We start from the raw sequence: 19019 nt of genomic DNA on the forward strand, positions 1-19019 counted from the left end.
CTAGCCATAGGGCACACTCAAACACCTTGGGCTCCGCATCCCTCCCGTGATCAGGGAGTACCAAGTACCGTCCCCGTTCCTCTGCACAACCCCATTCCCATCCGTCCGATATATGCATTCCACATACCACTGGCGCACACATACCGCCACCCCGTGGCACTCCCGTTGCCCATCGGCAGGTTCGGACCAACGACGAGAGGTGCCAAGCTTGATGTATGCCCAAGGGGACCAGCTATGCGAGGGACACATGCACCATCCAGGTCAACAGGGAGGAGGCGGCGCCCCCACCACTATTCTCTCGCCTTCCCATCTCCACCGAGACCTCCTCTTCCCTGCCAAGAGGCTGTCCACTTTCGCGGTGCCAGCGACCGCCCTACAGACGCCGAGCGCGGGAGGGGTGGCGGTGAGAACTGTAACAGGGACCCGCACACAGCAGGCGCTTCATAAGTGCCTAAGGAATGACCACCTGACAGATGTCAGTTGAATTAAACTGCATTATTCTCTGACCACTTTGCTCCCGGAGTGTGGACACATGTGGGGAAGCCGAGATCAGGAGCAGGGGGAAATGACACGAAACCCAACCTGGCAGTAGCAGCAGCAGCGCCACCAGCACCAACACCAGCACCACCAGCACCACCAGCAGCAGCACCAGCAGCACCAGCAGCACCACCAGCAGCAGCAGCAGCCAGCCAAGACCCAGAGAATGTAGACAGGTTTACAGGTCAAGCCAGTTCCCTTGGCGGGCAGGTCTTTAGAGTCAGATTCTCGGGGAGTTTCTCCCCGCACGACACCCCCAATGTACATGCAGGAGCAAGCAGAGGGTGGACCAGGAAAAAATTGTGGCTGACTCCTGTTGGCAGGGCAGAACCTTTCCGACTTGGGGGACTAATACACCAACTACCCTGGGCTCCTGGGCGGGGGGGATTTGTGGCTGATGGCACCCCATGCTCAGATTTTCACTCGGGACTAGCCCTACTGGAGTAGGGATTAGAGGTTTTCTGAATGGGAATCCAAGGCGCCAATAACCTCCCAAGACAGCAATCCTCTCCTCCATCTCCCCCATCCAACTTCACGTCCTTTGAAAGACGAAAGTTTTCCAGGGCGCGGGATGGATTCCTTCCATTTCAACATGCATTCTCATTAATGCTTTCAGAGTTTTCCCACCAACCTTGCCAGATGACCTGTGGATTGCGTGCCAAACCCTCGGGTTGAGTCCATACTCCGTTCCTGCGCTTGTCGATCTGGAAGTCTAGGCAGGGAAGGAGAGGGCCTGCAGTGATCTCTAGAACTGGTCGTGTCATGCAGTGGGTGGGGTTTATGGAGACCTGGCCTTGAATCCCACCACTGCCCGGGGGTCCTGGACCATGTTCCTTCCAACTCCAGTCCACTCACCTAAGAACGAATCGGGTTGGCGAAGAAGTGTGGCGCTAAGCCTTTATTAAGCACCTACCTCCTTTCTGCCAGGCAAGTGCTAAATGGTGGGGAAATACAAAGAAAGACCAAAGCCAGTCTGTGCCTTGGAGGGAGTGTGGTCTAATGGGAGGCAAACCAGCTGCAGGCAGCAGAAATGACAGATAATGGAGAGAAGGCACCAGAATGAAGAGAGAATGGGAAAGGTTTCCTGGAAGAGAGTGAGATTTCAGCTGAGACTTGAGGGGAGCCAGGGAAGTCAGGAGGCAGAGATGGAGAGGCAGGGGGGACAGGTGGAGTAGAGAGGTGACCTGTCTCCTTCCAGGCAGGCACTGTTGGATGGAGGTGAGCATCAGTACTTGGGGGAAGGCCAGGGGGGAGAAGACAGGAAAGGGCAGGAGGGGGAGGTGGGGAAGGGCTGTAAATACCAAAGGGGATTTGGCCTTTGGTCCAGGAGGAAATAGGAAGCCATTGGATTGGAGTTGGGGGAGAGGGAAGAGGTTATCTCTAAGTTGGTCCTGAGCTTTAGGAAAAGTACTTTAGTAGCTAGATGGAGGATGGAGTGGAGAGAGATGTGAGGCAGGCAGAGATGCCAAAAGGCTAGTGTTGTGGGTGGGGTAAGGTGATGAGATCCATTTTGGAAGTAAGCGAGCATAAGATGAAAAGGGGCCATTCAGAGGTGTCCCTGGCAGTTGGAGATGTGAGGGTGGAGGTCAGCTGTGAGATGGGGCAGGCAGGATGAGTGGAGAGTCATCAGCATATAGACAGTCATTGGATCCATAGGGATTGCTGAGATTGCCAAGTGAAGCTGGTGACTTCTGAGGTCCAGGAGCTCTCCTGAGGATCCAAAAGGGAGGGTCCAGGAGCTCTCCTGAGGATCCAAAGAGCTGTATGAGGCCTGCCAGGGAAGTTCAGTACTTCCAGGAAACCTTAGGAAACAGGCTCCAGGAAGAGGGGACACCTGAGGTGTTGACCCTGACATTTTGTGTCCCTCACCCAATAGGGTTCTTCTCTACAGATATCCATCTCATGTTCCAAGAACAGAGACAGATGCTCCCAAAGTTGATTATCCAAGCTGGTCCTCCCACCTTCGCCCACACCCAGGAGCCTCCCACTAACCAGGCCAGCTTCTTTGGCCCACCCAAAGCTCTGCTTGGCCTTCTGACCTCCTCCTGGGGCCAGGGACCTGCTGGGGACTGGGGGTGCTCTGGTACCCTTGAAGGACAAGGGTTTGGGCTGGCTGGAGGGCCAGGGGAGACTCCCTCTGGTTCTGCTGAGCATGGGCAGAAGGAAGTCCTCCCACTAAGTGAAAATCAGCCCATCAGCACCCAACCCCTTCCCACATCCAGCTCAAGGATAGTGGTTTGGGGACATTGACCTGAAAGTTTGGTTCAAATAGGTAAACAGGCTGAATGCATACTGTTGATTCTTATAAATCTAGTGGTTCCATGATAATGGAGCCAGAAAAACTTCTGACTGAATGCTACATGAAGGACCAGGCTGAAATCTGTTTGAGGAGAATCCAAGGGTGTCTGTGTCCCTTAGCTTGATGGACTCCATATGTGTTTAACTATTCCATGAGAAAGGAATTTCTGAGTTGGATAGATTGTAAATACCATAAGATAACAGAGTTGACAGTTTCAATTGAAATGATGACCCAGGATATCTGTGTTTTCTTGACCATTAACATGACATAACACAGTATATATCCACAAAATATGGAGATGTGGAAAAAGTCCCAGGATTCAAGATAGTGTCTAGGGTGAAGTGTCTCCTAAAACATGCTAAGTCAACCCCATCTGTCCTTGAGGCAATTAAAACAGGTATTCTCTGAGTTTATTTCAGAGAACCAAGAGACTGTTAGGTCCAGGCTCTCCTTCTGATTGATTAATTCAAGCATTGGCCATTATTAAAATCATAAAAGGATAGGAAATGCTACCAAAGTATTTGGAAAGTGCAGAACAGACAGTCCTGGAACTTTGGGGTGGGGCAAAGAGCCCCACCTGCACTGGGATTCCACAGCCTAGAATTTGAATTTCAGCTCTGCCAGTAACTGAGTGTGGAACCCAGGATCAGCTGCTTCCATCCTTTGACCCTCAGTTTCTACTTCTATTCCCAAGGGAGGCTCCCATGGCAAAGTTCTCTCTGTCTGCACCCGGGGGCCAGCCCCAATCATTTCAGGGCTGTGCAAACCTCAGGTGCTGCCTTAGCTGCTTTTGCCTGGAGGGGAGATTCCTTGCTGGTTTGCTGGTTTGAGCTTCTTTTCCTTATTTTGTTAAAGGAGGGGGATAACACAGCCCTGCTCCACAGGGTGGTTGGGGGAAAACCACTTGGTGGGAGCAACCAAGAAGTCAGAGGGTATAGATGCTCCTGCCTGTGGTGTGCCATCCCTCAGGCCCAGCGTGGAGGCAAGGGGAGGGGGAAGCTTAAGAGGGTCTGTCCCTCTGCATGAATTAAGCCCAACCTCTGGTGACCAAGGGCGTGGGTTATCCATCCCCAGGGTCTCAAGGCTGAGGCCTGTCCAGGCTAGGAGGAGGGAGGGAAGGAATAGGATCTAGCCACCATCCTCCACAACAATCTGGCCCTCTCTCTTCCCCTTTCTCAATCAGACCAAATGGTATGTGAAAGGTACTGTGGTAAATAGACCCCTCCAGGCCTCACCAAGAAGGAGCTGGGAAGTGAGGTAGAGGGAGTTGTCAACTGTGGGCATGGAGGGGGTACCAAAGGGCTGATTTGGGAGGCCCTTTCATAGCCCTGCCTTGGGATGCCCTGACAGAGACGCAACCACCTCTGTCCCTCCCTCCCTCCCTACCACCCCAACCCTGAGAAAGGGAGCCTTAGGGGAAACAACTCTGGGGGAAACATTCTCTGCAAAACAAGAACCTTCACTGCTGTATCTGAAAGGGCCCAGCTAACTCCTCAGCCAGGATCCATCCCATCAGCTGCCTGCACATCAGACACTGGGGCCTAGGGGCCAGGGGGAAGAAGGGTGAAGAGGCAGGCCCAGCCAGAGCAGATGAGCCTCAAGCTCCCTCTGAGGAGAAACTGGCCCAGAACCTGCCTCCCCTGTCTTCTGGAACCTAGGACTGTCTAAGGCTTTATTTCACAAACAGCTCTTCTGAGGAAGGGGAATCAGCTAGTGAAGGCCTGTGTGGGCTCTCTTCATCCCAGCAGGGGGCCTGGGTGTCAGACTTCAACAAGCAGTGGGGGGCAGGACTCAGAAGGCCATGTCCATATGCAGCCCTGCCTGCCACTTCCTGGAAAGGTTGGCTTTTCTGCCCTTGTGGGCATCAGATTCCTTTCCTTGGAAAAGGAGGTTTCTGCTGACAGATTTGCAGGGGCTGCTCTATACCTCTGCTAGCCTGTGATCCTGGGACCCCTCCAGAAGCAGGGTGCCAGGGCCAGGCCTCAGTGGGCCCTGTACACTGGCCTACCCCAGCTTCCCTTCAAGGCAATCAGGGAGGGGCAGATTCCCTGCTCAGGGACAGGCTTCTCTAGGAGACCATAATTCCTTACTTTAATATCATGTGGGTGTGCTGGGGCTACCCTGGGGTGGGGGGAACTTGTCAATCCCCTTGGTGAATTCCTGATATGCTGCTTTGTCTTTTTCTAGAAGCCAGTGTCCTGAGAAAGTGGATTTTCCTTTGACCTACCAACAATGAATAAAAAACCCTGGGTTTCAATCTCCTGGCAGGAGTAGGTGCTAATGAGAGGGCACTGAATGAGTGTTTCCTGAGACACAATCAAGGAATGCCCTGGTAAGGTGATTCTGCCTGTGTGTGTGCATGTGTGTGTGTGTGTGTGTGTGTGTGTGTGTGTTTGTGTGTGTGTGTACTGGGTGTATGACTGAGTTCTGTATGGTACAAAGGTGACCCGGGCGTGGTGGTGGTGGAGTAATTTAACCATATTTCATGCCTTTTCCCATGCTTCTGGAGTGACTACCTGTCACTGTGTCTCAGGGCTTGTGAGGATGCTGGTATATGCAGAGAATGTGACTGTGGTCCTAAGACATGCATTTTGGGGGCCTCCTGGCACCAGAGACCACCAGTATCTCCTTGAATGGCTGATGGAGGGGCCTGCTGTGCCTGTGGGCAGGTATATGTTACCCAGCCCATTACAACTACAGTGTACGTGGGTCAGGGAACATGTTGGTAGTTGTCAGGGTGTGAGGAATTGGAAGGGCCTCCTTGCTTCTGGGTCCTATAGGTGATATGAGCCCTGTTGCTGTGCCAATGGGTGTTGCAGTGAGATATTCACCAGGGACACAGCCCATCCTTCCTGACTGCTAGAGCAGCCAGCCCTGGACCCAGGGTACCAGGAGGGTGCAAGACCCTTTCTACCTAGGGACCCTGAAGACCTGGGCTGCAGTCCCTGAATGGCCATTCAGCAGTGAGCAAGGCCCCTGAGCCTCTGTATCCTCATCTGGAAGAAAGACTTGACTGGCCTGTTTGCCAGGGATGCTGTGAGGAAAGAAGGGCTATCATTATCATCCCTTGTGTTGGAGGCATGGGACCACTAGCAGGGCAGGGTGGGGAGGGGCATAATGGAGTAGAAAGGATGCTGGCTCTGGAGTCAGAGGACCTGGGTTCAGAGCCTGCTCTGCTGCTCACTGTGGACTGCAGGCCCCTCCTCTGTAAGAAGAGGACCTTGGACCAGGTGGCTGCCAGGGTCCCTGGTCACTGGCTAAAGGCTGATCTGCCAGCCTGGTTAAGAACCTTTCCACAATCTCTGGCATCCTGAGGGGAGAGCTAGTTCTGAGTGGGGATAGGGACAAGACTGAACTGTGAGAGCAAGGTGATAAGAGCAGGGACAGCTCTGTCCTAGGAGGCAAGGGAGAGGAAGATGACTGAGAATGACCATGGGTCTCCTTCCAGCTGGGGCCTGCTGAACAAGGGATCTTTAGGGTTGCCATGCAAGATCAAGCTCCCTGGCTTGAGGAGCAGAGGACCCAGCCCACCCTATTCACACACTCCCACTGATCTGGCAGGTGGGGACCCATACTGGGCAGGATTGGGGTCTGGGGTCACTATGCATTGCACTGTGTCAAAACACCTGGCAGGTTTACAGAAAACTGAGCAGGAGAGATGAAATTGTACATGTGCATCTGCAAGAGGAAGGCTCCTGTTTCTTTGTGGGCAGAGGGGCCCATAGGCCAGGGAGCACGGGATTAGGAAAGCTGGAGGACTTCACCTTCCCTGCACCCCCAGCTACATAGGTCTCCAGTGAGGAACTTGGGCTGGGTGGGCTCCATATTGGTTGCGTATCCTACCCCTTCTGTGGCCCAGGATGGACAAAGAGGCTGGTCCTCAAACTGCCCATTGCTCCCCGTGACTAGGGGGACATCCCTTCCCTCATTGCCAAGGGAACTGGACCAGGCCAAAGGTTTCTAGACTTTCCTCCCCATGCAGAAATGGGCCAGGTATTTTTCCTCACCATTCCGTAAGAGTAGGGTTCCAGTCACTTGAGCTCTGCTGGCAGAGCCTGCTGACCATTCTCTGTCTCCCTGGGGTACTCAGCTGGGCTGGCTTCATTCACTCTGGCTCTCCCTCAGTTGAACTCTGAGAGCTCAAGCACTTGTTCCAGGTGAGGCCCTGCCTGAGCTAGCCATGGGCTCCTTCCTTCCATGGTTCAGCAGCCATCACAGGGCTGGACCCCCAGCTGTTCCTGAGGGTCAGGGTCCTGGGCTGTCCCCATTGTATCATGAGGGGAGATCAATGGTGGTCAAGGGGGTGCTGGTGAATGCTTGACATGCCTGGTCTATGGTGCCAAATCCCTCTCCCAAAAGGTGTCATGAGATGCCACCGGGCAGTGGGGCTAATTGAATGTTGCTATTCAGGAACAAAGAAGGATTGCAAGAGATCAGAGAGGGAGGGGAGGTACACAGGGATACCTCCATGGAGGAGGTAAAATGAATGAGATTTCCGGAGCTACCAGTCAAGTCACCAGCTTGGGAGCCAGGACTCTTGGCTCACTGAGCAATCCACTGATGCTCTGTTGCTCTCAAGTTCCTTGTTCTGTCCAAAGTAGGACAGGAGTGGGGGCATGAGGCGGGGGGCTGGTGGACTCTGAGGCCTGCTCTGCTTCTCAGTCTGGGGTTGGCACACAGAAATAAGGCAGGAAGCTGGGCAGGGACCCCATCTGTCACTGGCTTCTGCAGAGGGATGACTGCAGCATGAGGTATGAGCCAGAGGGGAGAGATTGGAGGGCAGGTCTTCCTGGGAAGTGGGGGATTACCCCCAGGGAGAGTGTAGGCGAAGGGTGGGGGCCAGCCTCTACAGAGAGACACAGGGGTAGCCCTGCCGGCTTTGGGGCAGAGCAGCCTGCTTGGAGTCCAGCTCTGCTGCTCAAAGTGCTGTCTGGGCACGTCTCCTTCACCTCTAACCTCTGCTTCCTCTTCTGGCAAGTGACAGGGAGCAGAGACCTCATCCTCTGAGACAACTTCAGAGATGGATTATGACAAGACTGACTCCTAATATCCCTTCTGGGCCCTAACCTGGGCTCCTAGGAGCCTGGGGATGTCTTTGTAGGAGCCAGGACAAGAAGGGATCAGTGACCCCCACAGAGGCTAGGAGAGGCAGAAGGACAGGGCAGGGAACTGGGAGTCAGTGAGGGTTTGAAGAAAAAGGAGTTTGAGTGGTGGATGCTCCAGCTGTCCAGGTGGAGCAGGCTGGAAAGGCCACTCACTGGCCTTGGCATTGTGCAAGGCCCTGTTGACCCCTGGAGGAGGGTAGGGAGGATGCAGGGCTGACTGGCAGAAGAAGCAGGTGCAGCAAGTGTAGAAGTTGTAATGACAAGGCCCTGGCTGTGGTTGAGATGCCATCCAGAGGGAACCAGCCTGCTTGGCCCTTTGGTCCTCTTCAGGGAAGCTAGCCTTTTTAGTGCAGAGGAAAGGCTACTGCTACACTGGGAAGCTCAGCTGTGCTCTGCCATGTGACCTTGGGCCAGTGTCTTGCCCTCTCTAGGTGGCCTCAGGTTTGTCAGCAGACACCTGTGGGACTTGGACCAAATGATCTTGAGGGTCCAGCTCTAGAGCTGACCAATGCTCTCAGCCTACTGGGAAGTCCAGTTGGAAGCTGGCAAAAAGAAACAGATCATCCCCCATCAGGCAGCTTTTATCCTGTCTTGATGTGTTTGGGTACAGACATCCTCATGTGCCATGAAAGGTACCAGGCAGGAACCCCCTTCCCCTCCCAGTTCTTCTATTTCTGAGAGTACCTTGAATGAGAAAGGTACCTGAGGCTGAACCTGAGCCCCAGAAGATGGAGGGCTTTCAGTGTTTGGGAGGAGAGCCCCTGGATGTGGTGGTCAGCCAGGGGCAGCTGATGCTCAGAAATGTTCCTACTAGTGCTTTGGAGTAGGGGACGGGCTTTGGGGGCTTTGGGCCAAGGCTGGAAGAACCATCCTGGGTCAGGTGTGGTGAACAGGGTGTACTGGGTCAGGGAGGCTTTGTGCTAGATGGTGATAGCTAACACTTTATAACCCCTACTCTGTGCCAGGCACCATGCCCAATGCTTCACAAACAGGATCTCCTTGATCATTACAACCACCCTGGGAGGGAGGTGCTGTTTTTTTATATATTCACAGATGGGCAAACTGAGGCAGGCCACAGGGAAGTGACATGACCAGCAAGGGAGTATGTAAGGCTGGGAGTCTTCCAGAATTCCCATCCCAAGAGGGATAACTTGTGGCCTCTGAGCCTGGGCCAGGAGGAGTCTGGGATCAGAGAGCTGCTGCCCCCTCCTTCCCTGGGTCAGTCACAGCCCTGCCAAAAGCTACAGTTCAGGGGATGGAAAATCAACCTCTTCTCATGAGGTGCTAGAAGACCTGGAGAGAGGAGTGTGTGTTTAACAGGGACATCCTTCTGAAGTTTTTTAAGTACCTTTGTGGAGCTGGAGCTGGCACTGTCCTGCCACAGAGGTGGGCAGGGCAGCACTGAGGGCCCAGAACCAGGTAGGGGTTAGGCCTTTAACATGTCACAATGCAGTATCTTGTAGAGTTCTGGGGCTGACATCACAGAGGGCCCCTATTTATATTCTTGCTGGTAGGTTGTTCCGAATTGTTGCTGTCAGCCCTTGGGCAGGAAAGGGAATGAACCGGCAGGAGGAGGACCCTGTTCCTTTGGATGTAGTGGCTATACTGAGACCCTTTCAACTACCCCCTGGGGACAATAGTATAGGATGGCACGATGGCAGACCTGGACGGCAGCCTCCGCCAGGAAACCATCCCAGAAGGCTTCATGAACAACTAGAGGGTATCCAGGTTCGTAGTGGAAGACGAAGGAGGGGAAGGATGAATCCCCCCCCAGTCATCTATGTCAGGGTGGGGCAGATCCGCCCTAACCTGCTGGTCACAATATTGGGTGGAGGAGGGGACGAGAGAGCACCAGCCTTTCTACCCTCTAGGATCAATGCCAACCAGCCCCAGGCCTATCCTGAACATCTTCCAACGGCCTTTGTTGGTGCTGGTGATGGGAGAAATGAGATGGCGGTGCCAGGGATTAGGTCCCAAGCACTCCCTGAAAGTCATCAGGGACGTGGATCCAGAGCTCGTGGTCTAAGACAGCAGCTCCTCCCTGAAAGCACTCTGGCACGACTGGCAGCAGCACTAGAACACACTTCAGCAGGAGTGACCTCTCCTCCCTCCCACACCCTCCCTGTGGGCACCCAGCTTTCCAGCACCAGGAACAGCCAAGGACAATCTTGCAACCTGCCCTGGCATGTCCATTCTCAAGATCACCCAGTGGGCATGGGAGAGAATGGAAGAGAAGCTGAGGAAGGCGGTCTGTCTCAGATGCCACAAGGAGCCCTTTAATCTGGCCATGGAAGCCCTGGCGCCACACACCCCCTTCCTGCTGCTCTGCCCCTCCCCTTTCTCTGCATCCTTACCCTCCCTTCCCCTTGGCCTTCCCTTTGGACCCATCCCTGGCCCCTCAATCATCACCCACTCCAGCAGCCCCCCCCAAGATGTCACAACAACCCTGGGGTCCATGGGACCCTCCCTAACCTTACCCCCAAACATTGTTCATTGAGGATTTATTATATGAATTGTTATCATTATTTCCTCTAAAAATAAAAAAAACCTCAAAAACAAAAAAAATAATGAACTTCGATGGTGATTGTTGAGTACGTTGGCATTCTTCTGGGGCCTCCTCCATGGCCTGCACCCCCCTTCTCCCCCTGCCACCCTCTTTTTCCTTCCCACATACTCCCAGTCTCTGGGCCCTGGGCCCCTGAGAGCCACCCCCACCAGGCTGCAGGGAAAGAAGCCTCCTGGGCTACACAGCTTGGGACTTTGACTGCTCTGGGGCCCTGGTCTAGACTCCCTGCCTGCAGATTCCTCCTTCCTGGAGCCCTCCTTTCTTTCTGGCTCCGACCACAGCCCAGATGGGCAGGGGGCAGGGGGCAGGGTGGTGAATGCCTGCCTGCCCAGGACCACAGGCAGTCTGGGGTGACCACCACCTGGACTGGGTTCAGGTGCAGGTCCCAGGGTCACACAGAGAGTCTGTATTTGCTGAGTGTGAAGGGGAGGGAGACTCCCATGAGTGGAGGTCTAGATCAGGGCAGCCCAGCAGCAAGGGACTGGTTTCTTAGAGAAACTTCTCAGGGCAAGGCAGGCAACTGTCCTCCCTGCCTCTACTCTGGCCCAGAGCCTCAGAGGGGACTCTCAGACACTGAGAGCTGGGATGGTCCCTGCAGGCCAGAGACTCCAACAACCTCAGGTTTCACATGAGGAAGCAAGGGCCTAGGGAGTCAGAGGCCTTGGCAGGACTGGAAGGCAGAGCCTCTGAATGCCAGGCCAGTGTGCTCTCCACAGTCCCACAGGGTGATGGGTGTTTAGGCAGAGAGAGGAGGCAGAAGAGTCTGGATCTGAGGGAGGGGAACAGCTGGGGAAACCATGGCAGCAGGATGCACTTCTGGAAAACAGCCCTGAAGCCAGGAAGCTCTGCCTTGAGTTCTCCCATCCCACATGCTTTTTGTAATAAATCATGAGCAGTCTCACCCTGGGCATGAGCCATCCTTGCCAGGGGAATAGGGAGGCACTGGGGTTGGGGAAGGGGAATGGGGTGCCATTGCCTTCTCCTCTCTGGAGCCTACCATGCCCTGAGGTGAGCTGGGCAGACTGCTCAGACTTGAGCAACTCTCCTCAGGGTAAAACCGTTTTCATGGAAGTGTCCTTGGATCTCTCTCACATGCCATATTGGATCCCCTGGGGATAGCCAACCATGTCTGCTTTAGAATGCTGAACATTCTGTTCCCCTACCTTATAGCTGATCCAAGAGGAGAAGGGTCTGTTACCTAACCACTGAGTCCCTAAGTTTATGGTAGGTGGCTGGCATTAACCATGGGTGGCAGATGGTCAGCAAAGTCATTTTCTTCAGCACAGGGATGGAGAAGTGTCCTGGCTTGAGCTGCTTTCAAGACCTTCAACATCCAGTAAGCACTCTGATGACCCAAGGTGACCAAAGTGTGTTGGAGATGCCATAGACCCAAGGGACCTGGCTGTGAGCCCCTCTAGCTGGAGGTTAGCCCATCCTTGGACAGACACACAGACAGACAGACAGATCGACTTCAGGCCTAGATTTTTTGCCTTGAGGTACATTCTATGTGTCTCCACCTTAAATTTGTGTATATTCTACATGTCAGCAATGCTGGAAGAAGCCCAGGGAATTGTCTGAGACCTGGTTTGGGGTGACACAGGTACAGACCTGCTGGCCACAGAAGATTGACCCACAGATCTGGGTACTGCTCTGGCTGGGGGCAGTAGTACAGTGGGTGGTGGAGGAGGGATTTTGGCCAAGTCTCTAAGACCTGGGCCAGACCTCCTTGACCATCCTGCCTTGCTCCTCTCCCTTGGAAGAGCAAGGACCTTCAGGGCCCCTTCTTCATTCCCCACCTTGTGACCATCCATGTCACAATGGGCGATGTCATGGCAACATTCTGTTGTCCTCCCTCCTCAGGGGAAGGAGTCTCTGTCTGAGAAGGGTGCTGCTATACAGGCCTGACATGGATCATAGATGAGCAGGAAATGACCAGGCTCCCTTCCCTTCCAGAGCAGCCTCAGCTTAGGCCAGCATTTGGAAACCATGCTGAGACCTGGGTACATGTCTGTGCCCGACCCCAAAGTGAGTTACCTTTGGCTCCTCCTGCCTGGGGATGAGCCTGGCTCCCCATGGCCTGGCTTCCCTGTCTCTGGACACTCAAGACAGGGGTAGGGCTGTCTCAGGCAAAGTCACAGCCTGGGGACAAGGGATAGGTGATTTCTTTGGGCTTTCTGTGTCTGCCTCTCTCAATGACCTGGTACTATTGTGGTCATGATCCTCCTCCCCAGTCTCTGTGGGCTCCGTGTGGCTTCAGTCAAGCCCAGACTGTAGCTCACCCGGCCCCCCAGGTGAGCCAGGCTAAGATGGACTCTCAGGTTCAGATCTTTGGGGTTTCTTGTTAATAGGCTGTGACAGTCAAATGATTGGGAAGTGACAGAGATACAAGGCAGGAGAGGAGGGGCCGGCTGGGTCGATGGGCTCCAAGAGACAACGCTAACCCCATTGTCCTCTCCCCTTGCCTATGACTCCCTCTCCCCCTCCCCAACAACTGAGCCATGCCCCAGCTGTGCTCTTGGCCTTTTTATACTCTGCCTAAGACAGAGAAGACTCACCAGGTGCTTCTGTCTGTCTGTGTCAGCCCACAGCTTGGCATCTAGAGTCAATCACCCAGGGTAGGCAGGTCAGGGGGTGGTGGGGACAGGGTTGACTAGAGCGTGAGGCAGGGAGACATAGGCTGATGTTCCTAGAATTGCCCTATGGGGAGGGATTAGTCTGTTTGTGTATGGTTATCCCAGAGGGCAGGTCCAGGACATTTGGGTGGAGGTTAGAGATGGGAGCACGAGGTAGAATGAGAGCTGTCTGATCATGGAGGAGCTTCCTGGGAAGGGTGCTTCATGGGGAGATCTCTCTGTCATCCTGAGGGCTTCAAGCAGGGATCCTCCTGGTCAGCCCCACCAGGCCCCACATCCTCACCATGGAACTCACAGAACAGAGACAGTACACTGTGGTCCCCTGGAGACATTGCTGGAATGAGGGGGACACAGTTGAAGGGGCAGAGTCTGCCTTCCTCACAATTACAAGCCTGTGGGACAAGGCACAAAAATGGTTCCACTGCTCTCTGCCTCAGCTTCCTTCTCTGTCAATTGGGAGCCAACAGAACACAGAGGTAGAACAGAGAGCCTCTGGAGTCCAAGCCCTTTGTTTTACAGAGGAGGAAACTGGCTGAGATAGGCCAGGGAAATAGGTGCCACATGTCAGGTTTGTGGTGAGTCACACAAGAAGCAATGTGGCCCTTTGTACCCTCCAGAAAGTTCAGTTCTGGGTAAATGAAGTCACAGGAAAGGTATGAGAGGCTACATGGGATGGAAGGTAGACTAGGGACACTAGGAAGGAGGTCCCTTTCCAATCTCAGCCCCCAGGGAAGTTTGGCCTTCTCACTCCCACCTCCCAGTGTCCAGGCTGTCTGCTTCAGGGACAGCCATATGGGACCATTGAGAACCCAGGGAAAGCAATGGTTGGACATGACTTCCAGGTCCCCTGTTGAGGACTCCCTGCTGTTTGATGTGGACTCCAGTGTAGACAATATTTCAGCTCCCAGACTGGCCAACTCCAGAAGACCTTCAGCACAAACAGTGGCTCTGAGAATGTCTCCTCCTCCTACTCCTCGGTAGGTACCCCTCCCACTGAGCAGGGCGTGGGTGCTCCCTCTCCCCAGAAGCATGGATTGAGAGAGTCACTGAGGCCTGTTGGGAAAGACAGCCACACCTGCCCAACCCCTTTAGATTTCCCATTGCTATTTCCCCATCTATAGGTGCACGGACACACAGGGACTTGCACACCCCACACTTCTGTTGCTTCAGAGAGTGGCAGGGCCCCCTTGTGCTGGTGTTGGCTCTGAGTCTCTTCTAGGGCTCTGGGGGCCGGCCCCCAAGGATGTGGTTGGGGAACAGAGTGGGTGCTGTGCTGATGCCACCTGCCCAGCAGTGGTCCAGAGGCCAGGGAAGAGTTCAACTGAGCCCCTGTTCAGAAAAAAGGAGGAGCCCCAGCTGTCAGCCATGAGGGACAAAGCCCTCTGGGATGGCCCCCTTCACCACACCCCCACCATCATCTGCCTGGCTCCTTCCTTCTGTCTGGACTGAGCATGGGGGAGAGCAGAGACCCTGTGCTAAGATCCAGGAGTATACTGAGGCCCTCACCCCCTCATTCTGCTTTTGTCCACGTGAAGGGCTGCAGATCAACATTGAGAAGGGGATCTTTGGTCCCCTGACTCCGCAGGAAGCAGTTCTGGTGGCCCTGGTCTATGAGGAGAGGTTCAGAGGGGTCAAGATTTCTGCCTCTCAGGGCAAGAGCCTGGCAGTGGCAGATGGAACAAAGGAAGATGATCCGTGAGTGCCCCTGGTGCTTGTTGGCTTGGGCTGACATTTGTCTCTCCTGCCCCTCACTGAGAGGCCCTTCCCCAGGGACCAGGGCCTGACTGCTTGGTGGGGGTGCTGGTGGTGGTGGTGGCTGGAAATGTCTTGGAAACAGTTCTGCAATGGAACTGGGCTCCTCAGTTATGCAGTTGGTTTTCTTGTGTGCACTTACAAATATGTGTGTGAGAAAGGTTCCCTACCCCCGCCCCCCCCCCCCATTGTGGGAAGACAAGTCAAGGGAGAGAATGGAATAAATGGAGGGCAGGGCAGGACAGGACAGAGGGAAATGTAGTTAGTCTTTTACCACAGAACTATTATGGAAGTGTTTTGTATAAGTGCACATGGATGACCTACACTGAATTGCTTGTTCTCTCATTGAGGGTGGGTGGGGAGGGAGGAAGGGAGAGAATGTGGAACTCAAACTTTTAAATATGAATGCTGAAAATTTTTTTTGCATACAAGTAGAAAATAATATGGACACCCAACGGGGTATAGAAATCTATTTTCCTTATAGGAAAACAGAGGGAAGAGCAGTGGGGAAAGGAGGAGATAATAGAAGAGAGGACAGACTGGAGCAAGGGGTGGATGGAGTGCATACTGTCCCTGGTAGCGCTTGTGAAGAGAAAGGGAGAAAATATTGAATTCAAATTCTGGTGGAAGTGAATGCTGAAAACTGAAAAATAAATTAGTTAAATAGAGCTGGATTTTTAAAGTTTACCCATCATGGTCCCGGTGAACTCTGAACTAAATTCTGAGGCAGAAAACTTTGACTTAAGCAGTTATGAGGCAAAGGCAGTTACTGAATGAAATCTATTACTTGTAAGGAAAAGAAATAAGCAAAGGATTTATATCCAATTATTCTTAATTGTATATATGTATCCTAAAAGTAAAACACACAAATAGAAATATTAAAAAGAAAGGTTTCCCAGGATTCCTGTCAATTACATATGCCTGCAAAGACACAGAGATACATACAGCCACACACACACACACACACAGATATGCACACAGACATACAGCCACATACAAACACAGACGTATACACACACACACACACACACACACAGACACAAAGACGCCCCCCTACACGTTCACACGCACAAACAGAACTAGTTTCCCCTTACCATGCATGCTTTTTCTCTGATTCCTGAAGCCCCATCTCTAGCACAAGTCACTGGGGGAATGACCCTGCCTGGCACTGTGCCCTCACGCTCTCACTCTTTTCAGGGACCTGAAAATCTACCTGCTCCTTGACAGTTCTCCTGGGGCCAAAGGCTGACGCTAGTGAGGAGGAGAACTGCGAACCCAGCTTACAAATATAGGTTCAAGGTAGGGAGCCCTGAGTGGCCAAGGGTGGCTGTGGTTTCCCAAAGATACTAAGGACCAGCTGTCAGTGGAAGCTGCCTGCTCTGAGTACTGGCTGGCTGGCTGACTGGGGGCTGGCTTGTGGAAAGGCCAGCCCACTGGCAGTGCGGACCTGCCCTGACAGGAGCAAGTTGAGTCTCCTGGGTGGGCTGTCCTCTGGGCAGCTCCCCTGGATGCTCGGCATCCAGCTCAGAGAAGTCTTCTGGGCACCCACTGTGCTCCCTGCCCCAAAGGGCACCAGAGGAGGGAGAGCCCCAACCAACTGCTTCATTTTCTGGGCTTGCCTGAGCTTGCCCACTAGAGGCCAGGGACCAGCTCCTTTACTCTCCTGGCATATGGGTCTAGAGTTTGTGGCAGCCCCTTTGCCATTCATATGCACAGGGACCCTTCCTCAGCTGGAGACTGGACATGGAGCTTTCCCTTAGAACACAGGGAAGCAAGGGAGAGCTCAGCAAAGTCAACTGACTCTTCTCAGGATTCCACAACCCCTGCCCACGTGGGTTCTGTGTCTCCTGGACCCAGGAGTCCCAAAGGTGGTTCTCCTGCCACTTCAAGGTGCACAGGCTTGCTCCCACCTTCCTGCTCCAGTACTCTCTGAGCATCTGATGCCTTCTTCATGTTCTGCCTAGCTCCCCCTCTCTCAGGTGCCCCCACTTCCTCCTTCAATCCAAGCTTGGGGCCATCTGTGTCCTACCACCCACCTGTCTGCTTCCCTCCCCTTGCCTTGGCTCCTTCCTCAGTCCTGGCTAATGTTAAAGGGATGGAGGGAGAGGAGCTCCCTAAGGCTGCCCAAAGGTGGCATGGAAATGGGCAGCAGAGAGAGTAGATATGGTTTTTTGGGGATCAGGTCAAACAGCCAGAAGCCAGTCAGTGTCTTGGCCCTTATGGGGCCTGGGGGTACATGAGATGTTTTCCAGGACAAAGTGGAGAAAAGGTCCTGGATAGACTAAAAGCTAAACCTTTCTGTGTGGCTCACAGCCTCCTGGGAGCCAACACCTTCCTGGGAGAGATGGAGAGGGAAACATTTGTCCAGCAGGGACAACAGTACCATTCTCATCTGTTCCTGGCCAAGACCCCTGGGAAGGAGGGGCCAGGTCTGGCTGGGCAGGGCCAGGCAGGGTGGGCTCCTCTGTTCATCCTGCATCCATAGACAACTGCACCACCTCTTTTCTGTCCCACAATAGTGTGCAGCATTCCAGGAGTGCTGCCCACCCAGGTCAGCAGACAGGAGGAGGGCCCAGCCCCTGCCCGCTGGGGCAACCTGAGCTCTGGACCCCACGGTATGTAGCCCATTGTCCCACCCGCTTCACCTTGCTCGCTTCTTATCTGCCCTCCAAGTTTGGAGGTGGGGGAGTGGGATGGTGGGAGGTGTTCCCAGGCCCCAGCTCAGCCCCTTGCTGTCTGTCCAGAACCCAACCCTGGGAGGAGGCAGGTCACCCTGTTGTGATGCCATTTCCTTCTCTTGAGAGGCCAAGACACAGAGGATAAATCACCCCCTGATGGGGGTAGGGGCTTGGCAAGGTTGCCCTGGTAACTGACTACCTAGCCTGGCTTGGCCCAAGATCCCTGGCCTCTGCTGCCTTTGCACAATGAATGCTCCCCAGGGACCCATCAGAGGTGGAGGATGACCCCCTACATTCACCTCTCCCCTCTCCTTGCTCCTTCTTGCCTCTAAGGTCTCTTGGCAATAGCTAAGGACTGGTTGGAGCTGGAGAATTGGCAATGGCAGCCCTTATCTAGTGGGTGAACTTGCTGAGGGCTTGGTAAATGTGACCATGTAACTTCAGGCATGGGAGAGGGCAAGGGAACCAAGATCGAGCCCCCATCATGGGTTAGAAATGCTCCCCTCCATCCTGTGCATGGCTGCAGCTTCCAATGCCGCGATGTAGATGTATCCCTGGCCACTGCCATGGTCCATGCTCCAGAACCCGGAAGCTTTCAGTCCACATCACCCCACAACCAATCCTTGTGCCACCCACCACTGACTTGTGCTGTTGTCTTTCAGGTTCTCTGTGCCTCAGCTGATCGATGGGCCTCATTGTGACATGATGAACCTCTCCATTATATATGTCACTCAGTGAACATTGGGAGTGATGGGAAGGAGGGTCCTTGCCCTCTCTAGGGGATGAGTCACTCAAAGTAGTTGGGAAAATGACCGCTTTCCCAACCTGGAGCTAGATCAGGTGTGTTTTGCAAGACCCTACTCCTTCTGAGAAGGACAATGTCTCACTTTGGGGAATTTTCTTAAACCCCCAGAATCCTCTGCCCCTCAAGCCCCTTCCTGACCCCACCAGGCTGCCCCCACTGCACCCTGTCCACTGGGTGCCCACACTGGTGCCCTCACTGTCATCTCACTGACTCCCAGGATAGATGCCAGGAGGAGATGCCCACCCAGGACAGAGCTGCCCACAGTTCTGCAGCCTGTCTTGGGTTCCTTCTGTGTTTTCTGGACCATGGCAAGGGCTTTCCTTCCTCTGCCCCAGACCCAGGGGGAGTTGGGATCTTCTCTAGGCCTAGAGCCACCTGGGGCCCAAATTGTAATCACAATGACAGTAACGATAACCTTTCTCTGATAGCCTTTCTCTGACATTTCAAGATGGCCATGGCAATTTTCTACAGGTGTTATCTATCACATTTGAGTCTCCCAGAATCCCTTGGGGGCTGGTGCTGTTAGCATCTCCACTGCGCAAAGTAGAAAACTGGGGCTTAGACAGTCCAGGTGACTTTCCCAGTCATGTATCAGATGCTGGTCAGCATCTAAGGAAGTATCAGAACTTGGTGTTTCCTGCCTG

General features: G+C 53.8%; 1 long non-coding RNA gene across 1 annotated transcript; it reads left to right on the forward strand.

Moving 5' to 3' along the window:
- The first annotated feature begins 12403 nt into the window (after positions 1 to 12403).
- LOC140515549 (uncharacterized) lies at positions 12404 to 18420 on the forward strand. The gene is made up of 6 exons (XR_011971081.1): positions 12404 to 12532; positions 13983 to 14117; positions 14676 to 14835; positions 16090 to 16191; positions 17412 to 17507; positions 18233 to 18420. It is a non-coding gene; the product is annotated as an uncharacterized lncRNA (long non-coding RNA).
- The last annotated feature ends 599 nt before the right edge of the window (positions 18421 to 19019 follow it).

Source organism: Notamacropus eugenii, chromosome X, assembly GCF_028372415.1.
Source record: "Notamacropus eugenii isolate mMacEug1 chromosome X, mMacEug1.pri_v2, whole genome shotgun sequence".
In the NCBI taxonomy this organism is placed as follows: Eukaryota; Metazoa; Chordata; class Mammalia; order Diprotodontia; family Macropodidae; genus Notamacropus; species Notamacropus eugenii.